Genomic DNA, 22,755 nt, shown 5'->3' with positions numbered 1-22,755 from the left:
AACTGAGAAACAAAATAACAGCTAAAATAACAGCAATGAACACCCAGGAAAAACCCTCAATTCACTTTAATCTCTTGCCACCTGTGTATTGTCATTGTTTATCATTATATTTTGGAGTGAATCATTTGAAAATAAATTTCAGACATCAAGGCACTTCACCCTTAAAAATAAGGACACTTTTCCTGCCTAGTGGCAATATCTTAATCATTTAAAGAAATTAAAAATTCCTTAATATTGGCTAACACCCATTCAAGTTCAATTTTCCCCATTATTACTCTTCCCAGTTTTTTCTAGTTCTTTTTTAAACTAAAATTCAAAGTTCATTTTTGCATTTGATTGTTATGCCTTTCTCATTCTTAACACTTGAATTATTTATTGTTCTACATTTTTTATGACTTTAGATTTCTTTGAAGAGCCTTATTCAACTTCCTGGTGGAATTCCCACATTCTGAATTTGTCTGATTATTTCCTTATGGTGTCATTTAAGTTGATCCTGCTGCTGGTGCTGCTGGGCGCTTTTTTGTGCGACCCCATAGACGGCAGCCCACCAGGCTCCCCCGTCCCTGGGATTCTCCAGGCAAGAACACTGGAGTGGGTTGCCATTTCCTTCTCCAATGCATGAAAGCGAAAAGTGAAAGTGAAGTCACTCAGTCGTGTCCGACTCTTAGCGACCCCATGGACTGCAGCCCACCAGGCTCCTCCGTCCATGGGATGTTCCAGGCAAGAGTACTGGAGTGGGGTGCCACTGCCTTCTCCAAAGTTGATTCTAGAAACCCTAAATTCTCTGTAAACTGGAAGTTAAGAATCTAAGGCTTGGTTAGAAGGAGATTAAACATTTGTTTGGAGAAGAATAGTCAGTAGGAACTCTTTTTGGGGTTGGCCAAAAAGTTCACTCAGGCAGAAAAGCCTAAAAGAACTTATTTAAAAACATTTTTTAATTGGAAGGTAATTGCTTCACAAATGTGTTGGCCTCTGGGGTAAAACAAAGCAAATCGGTTGTAACTGCATCGAGCCTCCGTCTTGAGCCTTCCCCCTAACCCCCTGCCCACCTCACCCGCCAGGTCATCAGAGAGGGCCAGGCCAGGCCCCCTGGCTATAAGCAGGCTCCACTAGCTACCTGTTTTATACACAGCTGCGTGAACTTTTTGGCCAGCCCAACATATCTCGAATTGCCTCAGGGCACCGAGTGCCAGGTGGTTGCATTATCTGATTCTAAGACTGATCACTTGGCTAAAAGCGGTAACTAACAGACCCCAGTTTCGTCTAATGCTTTTTTTTTTTGAAATCAACAGTTATTCTGAGGGGTAAAACTCTACCCATGTAAAATTTCCTTAGCACCCTTTCATGAATGTGACGAGTCTTGCTTATCTCTTTGGAGGTAAACTCTTCCTTATTTAGCTAGCATTTTTCTGTAAGGAAGATGTGGAGATGAACTAGAATTCCTCCTCAAAAGGCAGGACAATCTTTTAATGATTTTTAATTACAAATATTATGGTTAAGGAGTTGGGACAACAATTGTTTCAAAAGATGGCAACTGAGCTTTCTTTTTCTTTTATTCCTTTGAAAATAACAGCAGATGATAACAGCAAGAATTTTAAATTCCTGTTGTCCAAATCAGTTGCAGCCATCATTCTTTTCGAAGCTCAAATTTTGCCACATGTGGTCAGGGGGCTCCTTTCAGGCTGTCTCCTGTGTGCTTTTGCCAATGCACCCTCCCCTCTTAGTTTTTGAGCACTTGCTTGATTTTTTGAGGTTTAACAAGGTACCTCGGACGTCGTGTGTATTTTCTTTGCCTCAGACCTGATATTAGGCACTTTTCCAAGGAGTCTGTGCAGAAGCTAAGCCAAGCTCTGGGTGCTAAAATGTTCACTGCGACTGGATTGTCACTGTGTTTAGGCCATCTCAGTGGACAGAAGGTGCATTTTGAAAATATCATTAGTACATATTTCAAATTTAAATGTTACATAATAGAGTTTTTTCTTAATTTTGATTTTTTATTTGTGGTTTTTAAATTTTGTACTTCATTTGTATATTTGGCATTATTATAACATTAACCTATTTACTTATTTGATTTGCATGCAATACACTGGAATAGTTTGAAAATTATGATCTCTCAATAAAATGACCAAGTGAAACTTGTGGCTTTTTTGAAGTTCTTTTTTTTCCCCACAGAATACATCCCACTAAGGATGTACAATTACATTACTCCTAAATTCACTTGAAATAATTATTTTCTTTGCAGAGTCATGTTGCTTTGATGCATACATAAGGTTTTAGTTTGTTATCTCATTGGGCATTTTAGATTACTTCACTTTTTTCTTTCTCTGAGAGTATCTGCTCTATTTTAAACATTTAAGTGCTCATAGCCTTTTTACCTTTTAAAAATATCTCTGGCCTTTAGGAAATAGATATGGTAATATGGTATTATAATTATGTTGCTCAAAGTATTTTGAAATTTAACGTGAAAAATTAGGAAAATGATAAAACAAGTAAACAAGCAAATAAAAATCAATGAAACTTAGAATCTGTATAAAATACAACAGAAGGCTTCCACTTAAAGAAATGCAATTCATTCAATAAATGTAAACCAATAAATTTTCCTGAAAACAGAGATATATAATTATGTTACTGTGATAAGCAAGGAAAGTCAACATACGGGAGTATATGTCCTGTGGTTATGAGAATATATTCTAAGAATATAGAATGATTTTGAAAAGATATCCTGAAATATAAACTGTGGTGAGATTTTTATTTTTTACTTCTCATTTTATGATAATGTGATTATTTATTTTTAGCACAAAAATAACACTATAAAGGAAAAACAAAATTTAACATATATTTAAAAATACAAAATAGAAAAACATAAAATGCTGAATGTGGGTGAGTGAACAGGAAAACCTGATGAAAAATTATTACAGAGACGATGGTATTTTAACCTTAACATCATCAATTAATTAGCTAAGAGGCTATCAAAAACAAGAGCATCAAAAAGTACATACTCAGAGTGGATGGTTTCAAAATCAGTCTGAACAACCTTGCAAAATTTTGTCTTATTTTTAGAATAATCTCATGAATTGTACTTTGACCAAGAATAAAAATAACAGGATCACATAAAAATTATAGAGTGAGGTCAGTCAGGTTAGCAGAGGATAGTTAGAAAATAGGATATGGGAAAATGGGACTACATTATATATCCCAATCATTCTCAGTTGTGTTTATTTGTTTTCCTCTAAATTTTTGCAGAACAAATTACAATGGGACTTTGAGTAAAACTGGCTGAGCAATTCCTTCTTCTGCTCCAAACACAGGGAAATGCTAAATGAAACAGAGTATATTCATTTATTTAAATTTGTAACTGATTTCTAATATGAGAAAAGGAAACCCCGAAGTCATGGGGATACAGAGGACCTCAAAGCCAAAAGGCCCATGGATGGCAAAGTAGATTGGCCATTTTGGGTGGTTTCATGTTCTATGGCAATGGGGCCTAAGAACTTGGGATGTTGAAGTGTTGAAACTGAAGTCCCTGCAGAAAGCCTGGAGTCTCCACACTTGAAATGAGGACTCAGAAAACAGAATCTGTAATCTTGGGGACAAGTTGAAGAAGCTAGTGATTCATGGGGCTCATTGGAGGAAAAATGTCAGCAACAAGGAATCAATAACCCAGACCAGCACAGTAGTGAGAGAAGTTTCCAAATTCACGTTATCCCTGTGCAAGGGTACTCAGTGCCAATAGAGCAAAGAAATAACTGTTCAAAAATTGAGACTTCTCTGGTGGCCCACTGGTGAAGACCCTGCGCTCCCAATGCAGGGGGCCTGGATCTCACCTCTGGTCAAGGAACTAGATCTTGCATGTTGTAACTAAGACCCAACACAGCCAAATAAATAAATAAAATATTAAAAAAAAAAACTGTTAAAAAATTAATAAAATCCTAGAGTCTCAGAGCAGAGGAAGAGCAAGTTCAGACTATTTGGGTTCTCTACAACCCAAGATAGGAATAACCCCTGTGGATACAGAATTCCCACTGAACTTGAACTCAGAATTCAAAATTACAAACCACTCAGGTAAAATGCCGGAGAAGGCAATGGCACCCCACTCCAGTACTCTTGCCTGGAAAATCCCATGGATGGAGTAGCCTGGTGGGCTGCAGTCCATGGGTTCATGAAGAGTCGGACACGGCTGAGCGACTTCACTTTCACTTTTCACTTTCATGCATTGGAGAAGGAAATGGCAACCCACTCCAGTGTTCTTGCCTGGAGAATCCCAGGGACGGGGGAGCCTGGTGGGCTGCTGTCTATGGGGTCGCACAGAGTCGGACACGACTGAAGTGACTTAGCAGCAGCAGCAGCAGGTAAAATGCAGCATTTGTTCAACCTTGTGATCCAAGGTTGCTATCAGCAACTGAACTCTAAAGAAAATGAGTAAATGGTGATCCATTTATTTCTAGGTCAAAATGGAAAGTACTCCAGACCAACATACAAATAAATGGAATAGTTCACGCTAATGTGGAAGAATACAATTAATTCATAATGGGTGTACATTCCTGATGCCTTTAATCAAGTGCTGGACTGTGGTGCATGCCTATATTTTTGGCAGATTTTTCCTAAATAATTACATCTTCTTGAAAATGATGTTAAAATGAATGTTCATCTTTTGAACAAACGCCAACAAACAATAGAGCCTGTTGCAAAGGGCAAGGAAAGCAACAACAAAGTAAACTGTTGCCATAGATCAACACAAGTGGATTCTTCATTGAGGGATAGGTAAGATTCTCTGGCCACATAGGGTGCTTGAATTTTACCACTGACCTTGGGCAATTTATTTAATCTCTTGGAATTTAAATAGATTCATATATAAAATGGGAATAATAATATAAATGAGATAATGCATGTTAAATAACTAGCATAGTGTGCTTGCTTGTTAATTAATTTTGTGTAATTTTATCTCTGAAGAGAGAGAAATGAACTCACAGATGGAAACATCAGGTACCCTGTTCACTAACTGGTCTTTGTTGTTTCCATTTATATCATTTGAGTCATTATTTGGTCAATGCAAGATAATTATGGCACTTGTTAAATCTCTTTTTGGATTCTTTTCTGGGTTGCTGTTGATTTTGAAGCATTTATCTACAAATAATATTTTTGAACACCCTGATTGGTGTAAGGGCCTGTGTTTCATGCTGTGAAGAATGAAAAACGTAGAATCTTTCCAGAGAGACAAGCGATGTGGATGGGAAGATAAGTCAGGCCGAATGGCTGCCACGATAAGATGTGCTACGGGTGTTAAACATGAGGAGTGCATCAGAGCCTTGAAGTGACCCGAGAAATACTGTGAAGGAAGTGAAAGTGAAAGTAGCTCAGTCGTGTCCGACTCTTTGCGACCCCATAGGCCATACAGTCCAGGGAATTCTCCAGGCCAGAATACTGGAGTGGGGAGCCTTTCCATTTTCCAGGGGATCTTCCCAACGCAGGGATCGAACCCAGGTCTCCCGCGTTGCAGGCAGATTCTTTACCAGCTGAGCCACAAGGGAAGTGGGGCTTAAATTGTTGGATTTTGTGGGAGTCTGCTAATACACTTGGTATTATCATTATCCTGGGGCAGAAGCTTTCAAACTTCTCCTCATGGGGCATGTAATAGGTGAAATTTCCAGGGTAGGGGGCTGGAGCTCTCTAGCTATAACTTCTCTTGTATAAGTCCTAGTATATCTATTTATGGATACATATGTAAGTAGATATAGATATGAAAGTGAAAAGAAAGTGAAGTCGCTCAGTCGTGTCCGACTCTGTGTGACCCCATGGACTGTAGCCTGCCACGCTCCTCTGTCCATGGGATTTCCCAGGCAAGAATACTGGAGTGGGTTGCCATTTCCTTCTGCAGAGGATCTTCCTAACCCAGGGATCGAACCTGGGTCTCCTGCACGGTAGGCAGACGCTTTACCGTCTGAGCCACCAGGGAAGTCCCAGATAAAGATATCTCTCTCTATATATATCTATATCTTTGAATCTGCTCTAATATATAAATTAAATCTTTACCAAATTTCTTTAGGTGTAATTAGCCACAGATTACAATGAAGAAGCCTCATAGTCTGTGGTTGAGAACACTTTTTAAAAATATGGCTGCATGTTACAAGCGACATGATAAGAAAGTTTTAGGTCAGTGCTCTCAAAAGTTAATGTACATACAAAGCACCTGATGATTTTGTTGAAATGCAGATTCTAATTCAGTAGATCTGGGGTGGAGGTGTTGAGATTCTACATTTCTAATGAGTTCTAGGGTGGTGCTGATATTTCTGGTCTAAGGACCATTGCTTGAATAGCACCACTTTAGACAAAGGATGTTCAACAAAGTGCTCTTTTTGGGTTTCCCTCTTCAAATATTATTTCAAGATCTGGATTTATATTAAAAAAAAAACCCTCTTTTTGTAAATTTCATACCTCTGAATCTCTGAAGTTGGCCAGTGTTCAGATTTGGATTCAAAGTATTTGCTGGTGGCTTTTGAGTAAAGGCAGAATGAGGATTTTCCAGTCAATAGAAAGAAAAAATAGAGGGATCAAGGACAAAGTAGGCAACAGATCCAAGTTCTGAATCAGGGGCTTCCCTGGTTCACTGAAGGTCCAGTGGTTAAGACTCTGTGCTTCCACTGCCAGAGGCATGGGTTTGACCTCTGGTCAGAGAACCCAGATCTCACATGTTGTGTAGCACGGCCAACCACCTCCCCGTTCTTCCCCCCGCAAAAAAACCACCACCAACAAAAGTGAATTAAGTGGTAGATCCAAACATTGAATCAATAAAAGAGGAAAGAGAGGAGTGAGAGATCCTGTGGTTTACTAAGCAAAGTTCCTAACATGTATTTGCATTTTAAATTTTATCTCAAACCAAAAGCCAAATGCATAGCTTAAAAAAATTTTTTTTAATTAATTAATTTATTTATTTTACTTTACAACATTGTATTGGTTTTGCCATACTTTGACTTGAATCCTCCATGGGTGTACATGTGTTCCCCATTCTGAAACCCCCTCCCACCTCCTTCCCCATCCCAACCCTCTAGGTCATCCCAGTGCATCAGCCCGAGCACCCTGTCTCATGCATTGAACCTGGACTGGTGATTCGTTTCACATATGATAATTTACATGTTTCGATGCCATTCTCCCATATCATCCTGCCCTCACCCTCTCCCACAGAGTCCAAAAGACTGTTCTATACATCTGCATCTCCTTTGCTGTCTCGCATACAGGGTTATCGTTACCATCTTTCTAAATTCCATATATATGCATTAGTATACTGTATTGGTATTTTTCTTTCTGGCTTACTTCACTCTGTATAATAGGTTCCAGTTTCATCCACCTCATTAGAACTGATTCAAATGAATTCTTTTCAACGGCTGAGTAATATTCCATTGTGTATATGTACCACAGCTTCCTTATCCATTCATCTGCTGATGGGCATCTAGGTTGCTTCCATGTCCTGGCTATTATAAACAGTGCTGTGATGAACATTGGGGTGCACGTGTCTCTTTCAGATCTGGTTTCTTCAGTGTGTATGCCCAGGAGTGGGATTGCCGGGTCATATGGCAGTTCTATTTCCAGTTTTTTAAGGAATCTCCACACTGTTCTCCATAGTGGCTGTACTAGTTTGCATTCCCACCAACAGTGTAAGAGGGTTCCCTTTTCTCCACACCCTCTCCAGCACTTATTGCTTGTAGACTTTTGGATAGCAGCCATTCTGACTGGTGTGTAATGGTACCTCATTGTGGTTTTGATTAAATGCATAGCTTTTATGTATTGTTGTTGTTCAGTCACTGAGTCATGTCCAACAGGGTTCCCTGTCCTTCACTGTCCCCTGGAGTTTGCTCAAACTTGTGTCCGATGAGTTGGTGATGCTTTTACTTGTAAACTCCTCTATACATGCATATACTCCATGAAACTTCCCATTGAGAAAAGAGGCTCTTCATACATCAAAGAAAATCGATTCCTTAGACTCTTTTCCTAGCTCCAAACCCATTTCTTCTTCACTGTCCTTTCTGAAATAAATGTCTCTTGAAATGCTGCAATTTCCCAACTTAACCTGTAATTTATACCTTTTTTGATTCTTAAAATGTATTTCATAATTTCTTTTGTAAGCAACTTACAGGTGTCTAGAGATTATTGTAGAAACCTTTGAAAGGGATATTAGCAATTATATAGTCAGCTCTTCCAAGATTAGTATTGGAAAGGAATTTTAAAAATTATATAGTCAAACCTTTTTTTCCCATTAGTACAAACCTGTGACTGAAAGAAGTAAGTGGTTTTCTCAAGGACTTAGTTTGCTAATAGCAAAAGCAGGACCAAAACCTAGTTGACTCTCCTCTGCAACAGATTGACTGGATTAGTGGCCCCACACTTACCTCTCCCTGTTTCCACCCACAGTCTCTGCCTTGTAACTCTAAGTTTCTCTGAGGAAGGAGGTAGAGTCTACCTCTCTACCACTTGAATCATCATTTTTGGCCAATAGGATGTTAGCAGAAACCACCCAAGGAGGCACTTGGAAAAGCACATGCACGTTTCAGTTTTCACTCCTGTTATTCTGCTATGGGCATGGAAGCATGCCTGGACTAGTCTAGTAGAGGATGAGGCCTATGAACAGAGCTTAGTCACCCCAATCATCCCAGTCACACAGCCCAAAGATCAAAGAGCAGCTGACTGGTACCTGGAGATGTGAACAAGTCTGGCTGAGATCAGTAGAGTCACCTACATGACCTACTTAATTAATCATAGATGTTGAACAAGCCAAACTAAGATCAGCTATGTTCAGCCTAGATCGGTTGAACTCTGCAAAGTCATGAATTAAATAAATATTTCATGTCAGCGAAGATCTGTGGTTTGTTATGCAGTGGTTATTGTAGCATTTCCCCATGACCCTCAATTTCTCTCAAAAGTGTTCATGAAACTCTGAGGTGAAGGATACAATAATCTCAGGATGTTTAAGTTCCTTATATGAAATGGTGCATATAACATATGAGCATTCTCCCATGTCCTTTAAATCACCTCTAGATTACTTTGAACACTTAATACAATGTTAATTCTATGTAAATAGCTGTAAATTCAATGTAAATGCTATATAAATTCTAATAGTCGCTAGCATACGGCAAATTCAAGTGTTGCTTTTTGGAAATTTCTGGAATTTTTTCCCAAAGATTTTCGATTTGAAGGTGGCTGACTCCACAGATATGGAACACATGGATATAGAGGGTTGACTATACAAAAATGTAAGGCAATAATTATGCCATTTGGTAAGCCACTTCATCCCAGTCAACCTGTGCATTCCAGACCTTGAAATTTTTGTGTTAGAACTGGAGTTGTTTTTGCAGTTCAGTCTCTAAGTTGTGTCTGACACTTTGCAGGCCAGGCTCCTCTGTCCTCTAGCATCTGGAGCTTGCTCAAACGCAAGTCCGTTGAGTCAGTGATGCTATATAACCATCTTGTCCTCTGTCCCCGCCTTCTCCTCCTGCCTTCAGTCTTTCCAAGAATAAGTGTCTTTTCCAATGAATTGGCTCTTCACATCAGGTGGCAAGTATTGGAGCTCCAGCTTCAGCAACAGTCCTTCCAATGTATTCAGGGTTCATTTCCTTTAGGATTGACCAGTTTGGTCTCCTTGCAGTCTAAGAGATTCTCAAGAGTCTTCTCCAGCACCAGCTTGAAAATATCAATTATTCAGTGGTCAGCCTTCTTTATGGTTGAACTCTCATGTCTGTACATGACAACTGGAAAAACCATAGCTTTGACTAGATAGACCTTTGTCAGCAAAGTGATGTCTCTGGTTTTTAATATGCTGTTTAGGTTGGTCATAATTTTCCTTCCAAGGAGCAAGTGTCTTTTAATTTCATGGCTGCAGTCACCATCTGCAGTGATTTTGGAGCCCAAGAAAATAAAATCTGTCACTGCTTCCACTTTTCCCCATCTATTTGCCATGAAGTGATGGGACCAGCTGCCATGATCTTAATTTTTTTAATATTGAGTTTTAAGTCAGCTCATTTAGTCTCCTCTTTCACTTTAATCAAAAGACTCTTTAGTTTTACTTTGCTTTCTGCCATTAGAGTGGTATCTTCTGCATATCTGAGGTTGCTGATATTTTTCCCAGCAATCTTGATTCCAGGTTGTGATTCATCCTGCCCAGCATTTCACATGACATATTCTGCTTACAACAGTACTCCTTTCCCAATTTTGGACCAGGCCATTGTTCCAAGTCCGGTTCTAACTGTCGCTTATTGATCTGCACACAGGTTTCTCACGAGACAAGTAAGGCGGTCTGGTACTCCCATCTTTTTTAGAATTTTCCACAGTTTGCTGTGATCCACAGAGTCCAAGGGTTTAGAATAATTAATGATGCAGAAGTAGATGTTTTTCTGGAATTCTGTTTTGCTTTCTCCATGATGCGACGAATGTTGGCGATTTGATCTCTGGTTCTTCTGCCTCTTTGAAATCCAGCTTGTACATCCAGAAGTTCTTGGTTTGTGTACTGCTGAAGCCTAGCTTGAAGGATTTTGAACATAACCTTGCTAGCACGTGAAATGACTGCAAGTGTACGGTGGCTTGAACACTCTTTGGTACTCTTGCCTTATGGATGCCTGCTCTTAAAGCCTAGTGAAAACAGAGTTCCCCTGCTGAGTTTATGATTAATCTCTCTATTCAAAACTTTATTCCATTTCTTGTCCACCCTCGTTCCCTTTAAGACTGAGGAGTACCAAAGAAAAGGGGAGATTGAAACTGAAAAGGATCCTGCTGGGCTCTCCTGGGTACAAAAGCCCCTCTTTGTCCTCTGCTTCTTGTTTGCAGAAAAAGCCTTTAGTTTCCTATATCTTCCTGAGTTCTAAAGAGCAGGCACAAGGAGATACTAATTAGAGAAGTGAAGGAATGCAGAAACAAAGGAAATACATTTAAGCAAGAAAAGAAATGATCGTTTAAACAATAGTCAGTGATAAAACAGAGTCCTAGTTTCTTCTCAAAGATATACACATTATTTGACACATACCTCTGAGTTGTTCTGTAAAAAGTAAGATACCCCCACCCAGCTGGAGGATGGTGATTATTTGCTGATCACAAGCACAGAGACTCCAGACTGACTGGAACTAGAAGGCTCATGGTTAAGAGTCCTGTTAAGATCCCTGTTACCTCACCACCAACCAATCAAGAAAGTCACTTAACCCGAAGTCCTCGCCTCAAACACTGTCTTAGAAAACCCTTCCTTGAAAGCCGTTGGGAAGTTTGGGTCTTCTGAGCTTGAGCTGCACATTCTCCTTGCTTGGTGCCCTGCAAATAAATGCTGTACTTTCCTTCAGTACAGCCCAGTGTTAATAGACTGGTTTGCTGTGCAGTGAGCAAGTGGGTCCAAGGGTGCTTGGTAACACTAGGGATTTTCCGGTTTTAGTTTGCTGCTTTCTGTAGGAAGACTCAACTGGGGCCTATCACAGCTGGGAATAAAAATGACTGTGAAAGAGAAAAACGATCTTGATTTTAACAAAATGGTCAATCATGGTCCAGAGACACTCTGTCGAACTGACAGATGCTATTGTACTTAAAATACCAAAAGATCGTCTAAATCTTTGAAGACCTGTGCTCCAGGCTATAGAAGCTAAGCAATTTGAATGAATACACATTCTGTACATTATTGACCATTATTTTTTAAATAAGGAAATTGAAACCTACTATCCAAGTAGTTTAGGAGCGATTCAAGGTCTAAACATCAAATTCTTGCCTTCTAACCCAGACTCCATCCCTACCATTCCAGGCCAACCTCCTCCCTCTGTAAAAACAGGGTTTGTGAAGATTCTGCATGTTGACAGAAGTATAACAAATAACTTCAGCATATTTTCCTTATGTGTCTAGATTTTAAAGTTGCTGTCACAAATCACTGGGAAGTGTCTTTTACTGAAAAGTGATGCTGAGGAGGGGTTTCATAGTATAGGGTCTAGCTGACATGCTCTCTTAATAATAGAGTACACTGGGGAGAATGGATACTGGTACATGCATGTCTGAGTCCCCTCACTTTCACCCGAAACTACCACAATATTTTTAGTTGGCTATACCCCAATAGGAAATAAAAAGTTAAAAAATATAATAACAGAGTATGGGCATACATTGGAGATACTGTGGTTTCAGTTTCTGATGACCACAATAAAGTAAATATTGCAATAAAGCAGGTAGCATGAACTTTCTGTTTCCCAGTATATATAAAAGTTACATTCAGTGACGGGCCTGCCCACGCTGGTCTGATGCCCAGTGAAGCACTGACGCGAGTGAGGGAGGGCTGTGGAGAACACCTTTCAGTTTTATCTCCATCAATAAAGTGGCCTTTCTGAACACACACACACAAAAAAATGTTACATTCATAGAATACTATGGTCTACTATGTATACAAAAGTATTGTATCTAAACAACAATACACATACCCTAATTAAAAATACTTTATTGCTAAAAATGCTAGCAGTCATCTGAACCTTCCGTGAATCAGAATCTTTCTGCTGGTGATGGGTTTGAAATATTACAAGAATTATCAAAATGTGACACAAAAACACAAAGTAAGCAAATGCTGTTAGAAAAACTGTGTTGATAGACTTGCTTGAAACAGGGCTGCCACAAACTCTCAGTTAGTAAAAGAAATAAAAATAAAAAATTGTTATCTGCAAAGAGTGATAAGGTGATGTACAATAAAACAAGGTATGCCTGTATGGGTTCATGGAAAATAATAACGGCTCCAATCTGGCTGCAATTAGCCTGATTCATTTCTAAACCTTCACTGGGCTTTTCTGTTTGTGTCTGTCATGCTTGGAAGACACTGGCTGTTCACTCCCCCTGTGCAATTTTTCAGTTTAGGATCTGTTTATTTGGTCAGCTGGCTGTTTTCCTGTTTGCCATTAAGTGCAGTCTAATTTAATCAGACTATTTCTGTAAAGAGTCAGCTACTCCAAGAAAGGATAAGCAAATGGAAAATTGGAATAATGAAAAATTCTGGTTTAAAAGAGAAAATAAAGATCTCTTGGGATAGAACGTATCCAGTATATATAGCTAGTCAATTGCAATGAAATAGGGAACCACAAAAATAATGGTGGTAACACAGTGAAAGTGGTAATTAAATTTTTACTGTGTATTTACTGTTTGTTATGCACAGTTCTTAGGACTTTTCATGTATGAAATAATTTAATATGGGAGCATTAATTTCAAAATCTTTAAATTCAGAAACAACATAAAGCTATGAATTCAGTTTGGTATACGGCAATAGAGAAATACCAACACCTGTGGCCAAATGGAATTATATTTCATGTGTAAAATACTCAAATTAAAAAATGGCAACATGTACCAAAAGCCCAATAGAAGGCTCAATTTAGTCTGCAGTTTGTGGCCTCCGATTTGGTTGCTCTATAAAGAGCAAGGGCATGACAACAAAGGGTGTTTTATGTCCACTGGAGAGATGCTAAGAAGACACCACCAGAAGAATCTCATTCTCTCAGCCACAGAAACCCTGAAAGAATCAATAAAAAGCCCCAGGTCAATGGAAATATAAGGCCATTCAAGGGCTAATTATTTTTAGATGAAGTGTGTCCGTTTTCTTCAACAAGTGGAATGCTACCAGCAGGGAAGAATTGAACTTGCATTATGATTTCAGTCCCTATGCTGAGTCATATCAGAAACAAATGTCTATAGTACAGTTGGTGCTGTAATTGTTTCAGATAAGCGGAGTCCCAGGGACTTTGTCCTCCCGGCAAAGTCCTGGGATGGGAGCCCTTAAGACCTGCCAGAGTGGCCTCCCAAGGCTTTTTCTCAAGGAGGTCCTGCCCTGATGGGCCTCTCTTTGGATCAGTGTCCCCACCTGTACACACTTCTGTCTTAACTTCTTTTAATTCATAATTAGCTCCACTTGATTTCCAGCTAAAAATGCTCTCTCTTGACTTAAAGCCTGTGCATTTAAAAAGCAAGCGACAGACTGTGTCGAGCGTCCTTGAATGAACTCAGCCATGTCCCTGAAGAATGCTCTTCTCCTGATCACCTAAAATTAGTTTTGGTTTTTCTTTTTATAAATGTGTATTTCACAAGTGGTTAGCTGTACTTGGGTTTTATCAGGATAATTGATTGTGATGTTTAGAGAGTGAGTATTTTCTAGACAGTCACGCCTTCTAAACATGATGTTTATGTCTTCTGCCTAAAAGGCTGTGGTTTAAGGTTGACCATTTATAACTCGATCTGAGAGGAAACTAGACATTTGAGCTCTTGGCCTCAGAGGGGTTTGGAGAAGGCTGGTTGTCACTCCTGAATTCTCTACCCAAGGTCAAGTTGGAAACTATGATTAATTTTCTTAGAGACAGCAGACTGAAACCAGGCCGTGAAGAAAGGTAAATGAGAGACTGGGGCCCGGCTATGATCACAGTCAGTTGTCCTCGGGCCCTTGGTTACAAAGAAGAGCCCCCCAATCTTGCCAACTAGACTGATCCATGTTTGCTCAAAGTTGGCACATCTGATTTTTCAAAGAAAGCTAGCAATCTGGATCTTCCTGTTAAATCTTCTGGTTTGTCAGTGTTAGCATCTATATTAGAAATTTAAAAAACACCTTGCAGGTCCGTTTGCAACTTCTAGACTATCTGGGTAATATATTCTGTGGGTATGTCTTTGGATGTAATAGGTAACTACCCAGAAGTCTACCAAGGCCTCCCCACTCAGGAACTGGCTACCGCCCACTTTGCTGCATGAATGGAGACACAACCACATTGTGCTGGCGTCCTGAATCTGCAGCAGGATGCTCATCATCGGGAAAAAGAAGATCCTTATATACGAGATAAGTTTTTGGCCCTATCCTAGGCAGCTACTCCACAAGGAACTTGCCAAATAATTCTATGTCTATTTTCCTATTTCCTCCTTTATCAAAAGCTGGTGATATGACTACTAAACCCATGGGTTTGGAATATGGGATCTGATAAAAGGTGTTTTTATAGAAATGCTCTTTTTAAAGGCTTCAAGGCCAGATTCTATCTCTGATGGATCTCTTTCTCTCTTCTTTTTTTTTTTTTTTTTTGTTCATGAGGTCTAAGAGGTGATTTGGAACACAAAGTGGTTACTCTGCTGACTTTACCTTTGGGGTGTTACATGAAAAGCAAAAACTGAAAGTGAGAGTCATTCAGTTATGTCCAACTCTTTGTGACCCCATGGACTGTATGTAGCCAACCAGGTTCCTCTGACCATGGAATTCTCCAGACAAGAATAACAGAGAGGGTAGCCATTTCCTTCCCCAGGGGATCTTCCTGACCCAGGGACTGAACATGGGTCTCCCTCATTACAGGCAAATTCTTCACTGTCGGGGCCACCAGGGAAGCCCTTACACGAGTGGCAGTTAATTCAGAGTGGAGCTTGATCGACGTCATGGAAAATGACCAGCAACCCCCTGAATTTACAGCCACCCTCCCAAGTGTCTGCTGCGCCTGGATGGCAGCCACCTCGACAGGGACAGTGCTTACAGGCCTTCCTCACCATCTTCACCCCTGGGATAGGGGGAGGAATTTGACCTGCTCTTGCAAATGAAGTATCAGGACTGGCTTCTTCCAGGCATATGGGGCATCTCTACTGAGATCTTTCCCTACTACATCTCTTTCCCTTTTCCAGCAGAGTCCTAGACAATAATGGAGCTACATAATGAAAGGGATATGGTTCTCTAAGTTACCATGTGGAAGCATGCTGTCTACTATTGTTGAGAATCATCGATATATTTAATGATTAAGTCTTGCCAAGAAAGTAGCATCAGATTGGGAAACTATTTTGTAAACCTAAACACATTTGACTGTTGTCAAGGTACAATGTCAGATATAAAGTACCAGATACAACACCATTGGAATCTGGATTATGGAGGCTGCGGCATTATAATTTTGGATGGCAGGGAGGCATCTCATTCTATTCAGAAGTATGGATAACTGCACAAGTGATTATACCATAAAAACCTTTGGAATAGATTGCCCCTGACTCAGTTGGGTCCGAGCCACGGCTCCTTAGTCCAGTCTGGGGTGGGGGCTGAGCCGGTCAGGGTCCCATCTCAGTGCCAGTTCTGAGTTTTGCACAACATATTTGGGACTAGGATGGCTCACTGACTGGCAAGGTCAACTGACCACCAGAACTGGATTGGTAGAACCAAGTAGCTTTCCCTAAAGTCATTTATTCCTGTGTAAATAAAGATGCCCATGACCCACCAGAAGGGCTTTTAATCCCCTTGATTGGGTGATTTGAAGAAGTGACCCAGGTTTTTGGAAGTAGCCTCAGGGTTATACACACCAGCAGATGGTTAGCTGATGGGAAGGTAGAAGCAGAAAGTAAGATTTGGTAAATTAGCTCTGCTTGTTTTCCAAGCAGAAAAAAAAGGAATAATGTTTTAACATCGGTTTGCAATAATAATACTTAATTAGGAAGTCACCCAGTTTGGTCTATAGAAGCATAGTTTCATGACAGCCAGACTGTATGTTCTGTATACATTTTAATCCAGTGATAACAATGGAAGAAAATAGAGACTTTTTCACCCCCATAATTTCCTTGTAGAAGAGAAATAAAGATTGATGGAAAGTGATAATGCCCTTGGGATTCATAACATCAGCTCTTTCTTATAGCTGTAAAGTAGGTATATAAAGTACTCAAGATTTATTGTTAGGATTATTCTCTAATTTTACTTTAAATGCAGAATAATCAAATATTTCCGAATCAACTTTAAGAGGCTATCTTTACAGTATAAAATTGCCTAATAAATATGAATCATAAATAGAAGAAACATTTGTCATATCTACACATAGTCCCTTAACCTTAACATAAATCATGCAACACAAATTATGTATGTAAGAATGTATTAGTTAGCATAACACTGGCTGCTATAACAAATTGCACCAAAATAAAGTAGAATTCTATTTCTTTGTCATGTAACAGTTCAGTGTGAGTATTTCGTTGGTAGACAGCATGCTTCCACATAGAAACTTAGAGAACCATATCCTTTTCATTATGCAGCTCCATTGTTGTCTAGGATGTCTAACTTGCTAATAAACACACAGACTATACTGCTACCTTCCTTTTCCCACCTCCCTTCCCTACATTCCACTAGTTTCCTGGAATCACTTCTCAGAATCACTGCATGTACTTAAGTCCCTGTCTCAGGGTTTGCATCTAAGGGTATCCAAACTAAGACATTATCTTAGCTTTTGAATTACTAGCTGGAATATATTAGGTGGGCTTCCTTGGTGGCTCAGCAGTAAAGAATATGCCTGTCAATGCAGGAGATGCGAGTTCAGTCCCTGGGTCGGGAAGATCTCCTGGAGAAGGAAATGGCAACCCACTCCAGGATTCTTGCCTGGGAAATCCCATGGACAGAGGAGCCTGACGGGCTACAGTCCATGGGGTTGCAAAGAGTTGGACATGACTCAGTGATTAAACAACAACATATAAAAATCGCAGCGGGTTTATTATAATTTTGAGATTGGTGTGCCCTGATGTCTCATGCACATTGATATTATTTGACTTGCTTATAAACTACTTGAACTGAAGATCTACCATAAATTATCCAATGCCTAGATTTAGACTGAAAAACAGCCATTCCTTTCCCATTCTACACTGATCTAACTGGTCTGAAAGTACATTATATTCAAGTAGATGCTTTTCCTGCTTTTTCCACTTGTGTCCCTATTGAGGTGTATGAATTGTTTCAGTTAATCATTGAATTGCTAATAAATATTTATTGAGCACCTACTAATGTAAATTGTTGGCTCTGAGGTAGTTGGCTTGAGGAATCCTGAATGGTGTTTTACAGTTGTCTCTCAAGTGTTAGAAACTTAAAATACAATGGTGAGCCAAGTCAAAGTTACAAACCAACATGAGCTATTCATACAAACTGCCTGTTCAGAATGTTTTATTGATTTGGGAACTGTGAATCACTGTGGGGAGACCTGCCTCTGAGCTAATCCATGAAATTAAAGCTTCTAGTTATCATGAAAATGAGCTAATCACCAGTGTCTTAAGCACAGAGAAATTTCCTTCCACTAGGCCTTTAGTGATTTTCCTGTAATACTGTCCAATAGCAGTGACTCCTATGAATGTTTATGAAGCTTCTCTTATATGCTGGGTACTGCTTACATGACCGACATGGATTATCTGCATGTACCGCTTCGGATTCTTACATTACTCTATGAGGCAAATTCTACCATCATTTAGTAGCCAGGTCACACAGTTGGCAAAGAATACAGTTGGAATTCAAACTCTGTTATTACCGCACTACAATTTCTCTTATAATAACCTTCTCTTCCATTAAGCATTAGCAAGAAGCCATATATGTGTATTCTCTCAATGATTTACTAAAGCAGAAAGTTGGTAGAAGCTTTTTTATAGAATAGAGGAAGAACAAAGGCAAAATTGATATATGTTATCATGGTAGGTGGAATGGAGACAGGATATTATACTCTTTTCTCTCCCCCCCCCCCCCCGTTCCCACTGTGTTATCCAGGTCTTAACCACATTCAAGTAGATATTTATTCTTCTGAACAGTCCATAATCTTTGAAAATATTTTACATGGTCTAATAGACTTCAACTTGGAGTCTACACTGAAAAAAAGACTTCAGTAAGAAATATCTGACCAATGACTCAGAATTAGAGATTCTGCAAATAACCAGATAGATAAAGGGAAAAAAAGCAGGTTCTTGAATTAATATAGGTCTGAGGTAAAAAATTCAAGAGATTTTCCAAAGATAGCCAGAATGCCATGTCTAGAAGGAAAAGTTCTCCAACTCAGCTATGTGGGATAAAATCACCTTATAAAGCATTGCTACTCAAAGTACTTTTTGGCTTATACTCAAAGTACATTGCTACTCAATGTATCTTATCAAGCTTACCCCAGACCAAGAGAATCAGAATTTTCATTCTGAACAAGATCTCTAGGCAATTCATATGTACACAAAAGTTTGAGAAACGGATTTAAAGATATTTGTTATTATTTTTAAAATATGGATATGAAGGGTTAAACTGAAAAAATGTTTAAGTTGTGCTGTTTTGAAATATTTTCTATTTTTCAACAGATGTTATTTATAAGAAAGTTACAAATACAGTGCTTCTTTCAGATAAATTCCAGGTATTGAGCCAGTTAAGAATGAACCTTTTCTTCCTAAGTGCTGGCCTTAGAAGTGGATGAACCAACTAGGAATAGGAAAGGGTATCTTACCAGACACAGGGTGTGATGGAGTTATGGTAACCAAGAGGTCAGTGCAGACACACAGGTAGACAAGTTAACCAATGGAATGGGACAGGCAGCTAAGAAACTGGCCCGTGTGTGTATGCAACTTTGATATATGAACATGGTGACATGACAGATCATTGGGAAAAAGAGGAATGATACATAAATACATCTTTTAGAAGACAATATAAATAAATATAATTCAGACTTTGTGGGTTAAGGATTGCATAAACAAGCCTCAATAGCTAACACTAAGCATTAAGACAAAAATTTTAACACTTAAAATTAAGAAATCTGTTAATCAAATGACACTGTCAGCAAAGTAAGAAACAAGTTATAAATTTGGCAAAGATGTTCACAACACACATCTGACAAAGATGTAGTATTGAGAATATAAAAAATGTCTATAAAGCAATAAGATAAGAAAAAATAACCCAATGTTTAAAATGAGTGTAAGAAAGGCACTATACTTAAGAAAAGCATCTAATGAAAGCCAGAGTTACAGCAAAAAAATAGAAATGAAAATACAATCATTCTCTTCACTCATCAGAGTAAGGCAAATACCTCCATGAGATGTCATTGTATTCCCACCTTAATGGGAACTCTTAAGAAATCTGACATGAATATTGACTGTTGGCAAGTGTCTGGATCAGGGTCCCTTATATACTGCTTAGGGAAGTGTAAAATGATAGAGTTAATTTGGAAGACATTTGGCTTTGTCTTGCATAATGGAAGATTCATATTCCTTAAGACATAGCAACTTCACAGTTTGGTACACAATCAAGAAAAACTCTTGGGACTTTCCTGGTGACCCGGGACTAAGAGTCTGCCTTGCAGTGCAGGGGATGTGGGTTCAATCCCTGTTTCAGGAACTGTGATCCCCACATGCTGCGGAGCAACTAAGCCCAAGCCACATGTGGCAGCTAGAGTCTGACATTTGCAATGATGGAGCCTACATACTGCAACTAAGAGCTGACATGCTCAAATAAACATATATAGAAAAAGAAAAACTTATATTAGGGTACATGTGCAGGAATGCTCATAGCAGATCTGTGTATCATGGTAATAAACTAAAAATCCCTAAAATGCCCCTCAGTAGGAGAGTGGATAAACTGTAATATACTCATGGAGTAAAATGTTAGACTGCAAAGCAAACTAGAGCCACATACAACAGTATAAACAGACATGTGCAGATCTAACTAACTTTATTAAAAATTATTTTTATTATGCATAGTTGTTGTTCAGTCGCTCATTTGTGTCCAACTCTTTGTGACCCATGGACTGTAGCACACCAGGCTTCTCTGTCCTTCACCATCTCCCAGAGTTTGCTCAAACTCATGTCCATTGAGCCAGTGATGTCATAGTATGCATAGAGAGAAAAGTACATCTATCCTAAGTGTGATAGATTGATACTTTAAATGGCCACACATCTTCATTCTTCACCTGTGCATTTTATTTTTTTGTCAATAGATGACAGAAGTGACACGGTACTAGTTTTATTTCTCAAAAGGCCTCCAGTGCTTCCATTCTTGCTCTTTGAACACCATCACCAGCATATGAATAAGCTTGGGCTTGCCTCTTGTCAGATGAGAGGCTAGGTGAGGAGACCCTGAGCTCCCTGAAGCCATCCTAGACCAGCCCAGAGCCAAGTGACTCCCAATCCTGGGAGAGGGTCCAGCTGAGCTCAGCAGAGTTCAGCTGACACATGAGCGACATCGAGAAAGACCAGAAGAGCCCCAACTCCAAAACTTGTGACTAATGCTAAACGCTTATTGCTTAGGCACTGAGTTTTTGACTGGTATTTGTTATGCAACCACAGATGATACAATAAGTGAATGGACTTGTGCTTTTTCTTTCATAAAGTAAGCACTCTCATTTAACCAGTGCCCAGATCAGGAGAAGAATAAGAACAGCATTTGAGAAGTTTCCCTTTTACCACCTTCAAATTGCTAGTCACCCTGTCCCCCACCCAAAGTAACTATGCTTTTAACTTCATCTAAATGTAATAATATTGTGTACGCTTTTGTATCTGGCTCCTTTCACATAATATGCCACTTGTAAAAAGCATTATATTGTGTGCCATTCGAATTATACAGTCTCATGGCTGTACAGTATTCAATGGCATGACTATATTACACTATATTTATTCATGTAACACTTGATGGACATCAGGCTGATTCAATTTGGGACTATGACAAACAGTACAGCTATAAACATTCTTGTATTTGTCTTCTTCTGGTGACTGTATGTGCACGTTTCTGCACATATATATTTATTATATTATAAACAGACCAAAGGGGCTTCCCTGGTGGCTCAGTGGTAAAGAACCTGCTTGGCAATTCAGGAGATGTGGTTAGATCCCTGGGTTGGGAAGACCGCCTGGAGAAGACAATGGCAGCCCACCCCAGTATTCTTGCCTGGAAAATCCCATGGACAGAGGAGCCTGTTGGGCTGCATATCCATGTGGTTGCAAAAGAGTTGGACATGACTTGGCAACTAAAAACAAAAACAACAAATAGATCAGTATGGTCTTGTATGAACCACTGAGAAGGTTCATGAACTAAGGATTACTATCAGGTGTACACAATTCTATACACCTGATGTAGTATCAATTTTAAAATGTGTAGAGGTACCTAAATGAAGGATACAGTTAGACCAGAAGGCTCCCCCAAAGTCACCAATCTATGTGGCAATTTTATATTTGAAAAGATTGAAGATCATGAATTTTAAATGACTTGGCCAAAGTCATTCAGATATTTTTCATGACATGAATCCATTGTGAAAAAACATTGTAAAGACAGTTTGGTTTTCTTCTTCTATGGTTTATGCATGGCATGGATTCTGTTTCCTTACAAATGCCAAGTTCTGATGTTGAAAGTGTTGCCAACATAACCTAGCATTGGAGGTCTCAATTGCTTCTTAAAATAAAATATTCCTGCTTTCTTCCATTTGAAGTGTATTCTTTCTTCAGATAAATTTTCTGAACTTTCCTATCAAACTTGCTGGGATGCAGAATGAAGAAATTATAAAAGTGGGCGTTTTCTTCTGTTTTGCCAGTAATGTCATTAATTGCATCACATTTCTTACATTTCTTAGAAGTTGGAGGCAATCCTGCCTGGGGAAGCACTGATGATTTGGGGTAAGTTCTGTTGCAGCTGGACAAACTTGGCCTTTTTAGACTTCCCTCTTCAAGTTTAAATCAAGAGGAAGATTTGGCCACAGAGTTTCAATGGAAAACTGGCATCGTTTTCCCATTACTTACTGCTTACCTAAGAGCACACTCAAAGCATACTCTGGCCTTCATTTCTCTTATCAGACAATCCCCTAGAATATGTGGGGGTGGGTTTCAGGGAGGACCAGGCCTCGCATCCCCTCTTTTCTGAAATGACTGAATCATTCTCTCTTCTAATCACAAGCTCAAGAATGTCAATAGAGAAAGATTTCCAGATCAATTTTACACTTCGGACACATTCCCTTCTTTATCTGATGTTTTTGCTACTTCCAAAGCAGAGAGAAATTCTAAATTTCACCATGCACACATCATTTA

General features: G+C 39.2%; 1 protein-coding gene and 1 non-coding gene across 3 annotated transcripts in view; both read right to left on the bottom strand.

Annotated features, from left to right (window-relative positions):
• PLCB1 (phospholipase C beta 1) overlaps positions 1–22,755 on the bottom strand; it is an 830,993-nt gene that overhangs the window by 15,710 nt on the left and 792,528 nt on the right. The gene's annotated exons all lie outside the window — the stretch shown is intronic.
• TRNAG-ACC (transfer RNA glycine (anticodon ACC)) lies at positions 5,881–5,953 on the bottom strand. The gene has a single exon. It is a non-coding gene; the product is annotated as a tRNA-Gly (tRNA).

This window comes from Muntiacus reevesi, chromosome 2 (genome assembly GCF_963930625.1).
Source record: "Muntiacus reevesi chromosome 2, mMunRee1.1, whole genome shotgun sequence".
NCBI lineage: Eukaryota > Metazoa > Chordata > Mammalia > Artiodactyla > Cervidae > Muntiacus > Muntiacus reevesi.
This window is presented reverse-complemented; position numbering and strand designations above follow the sequence as displayed.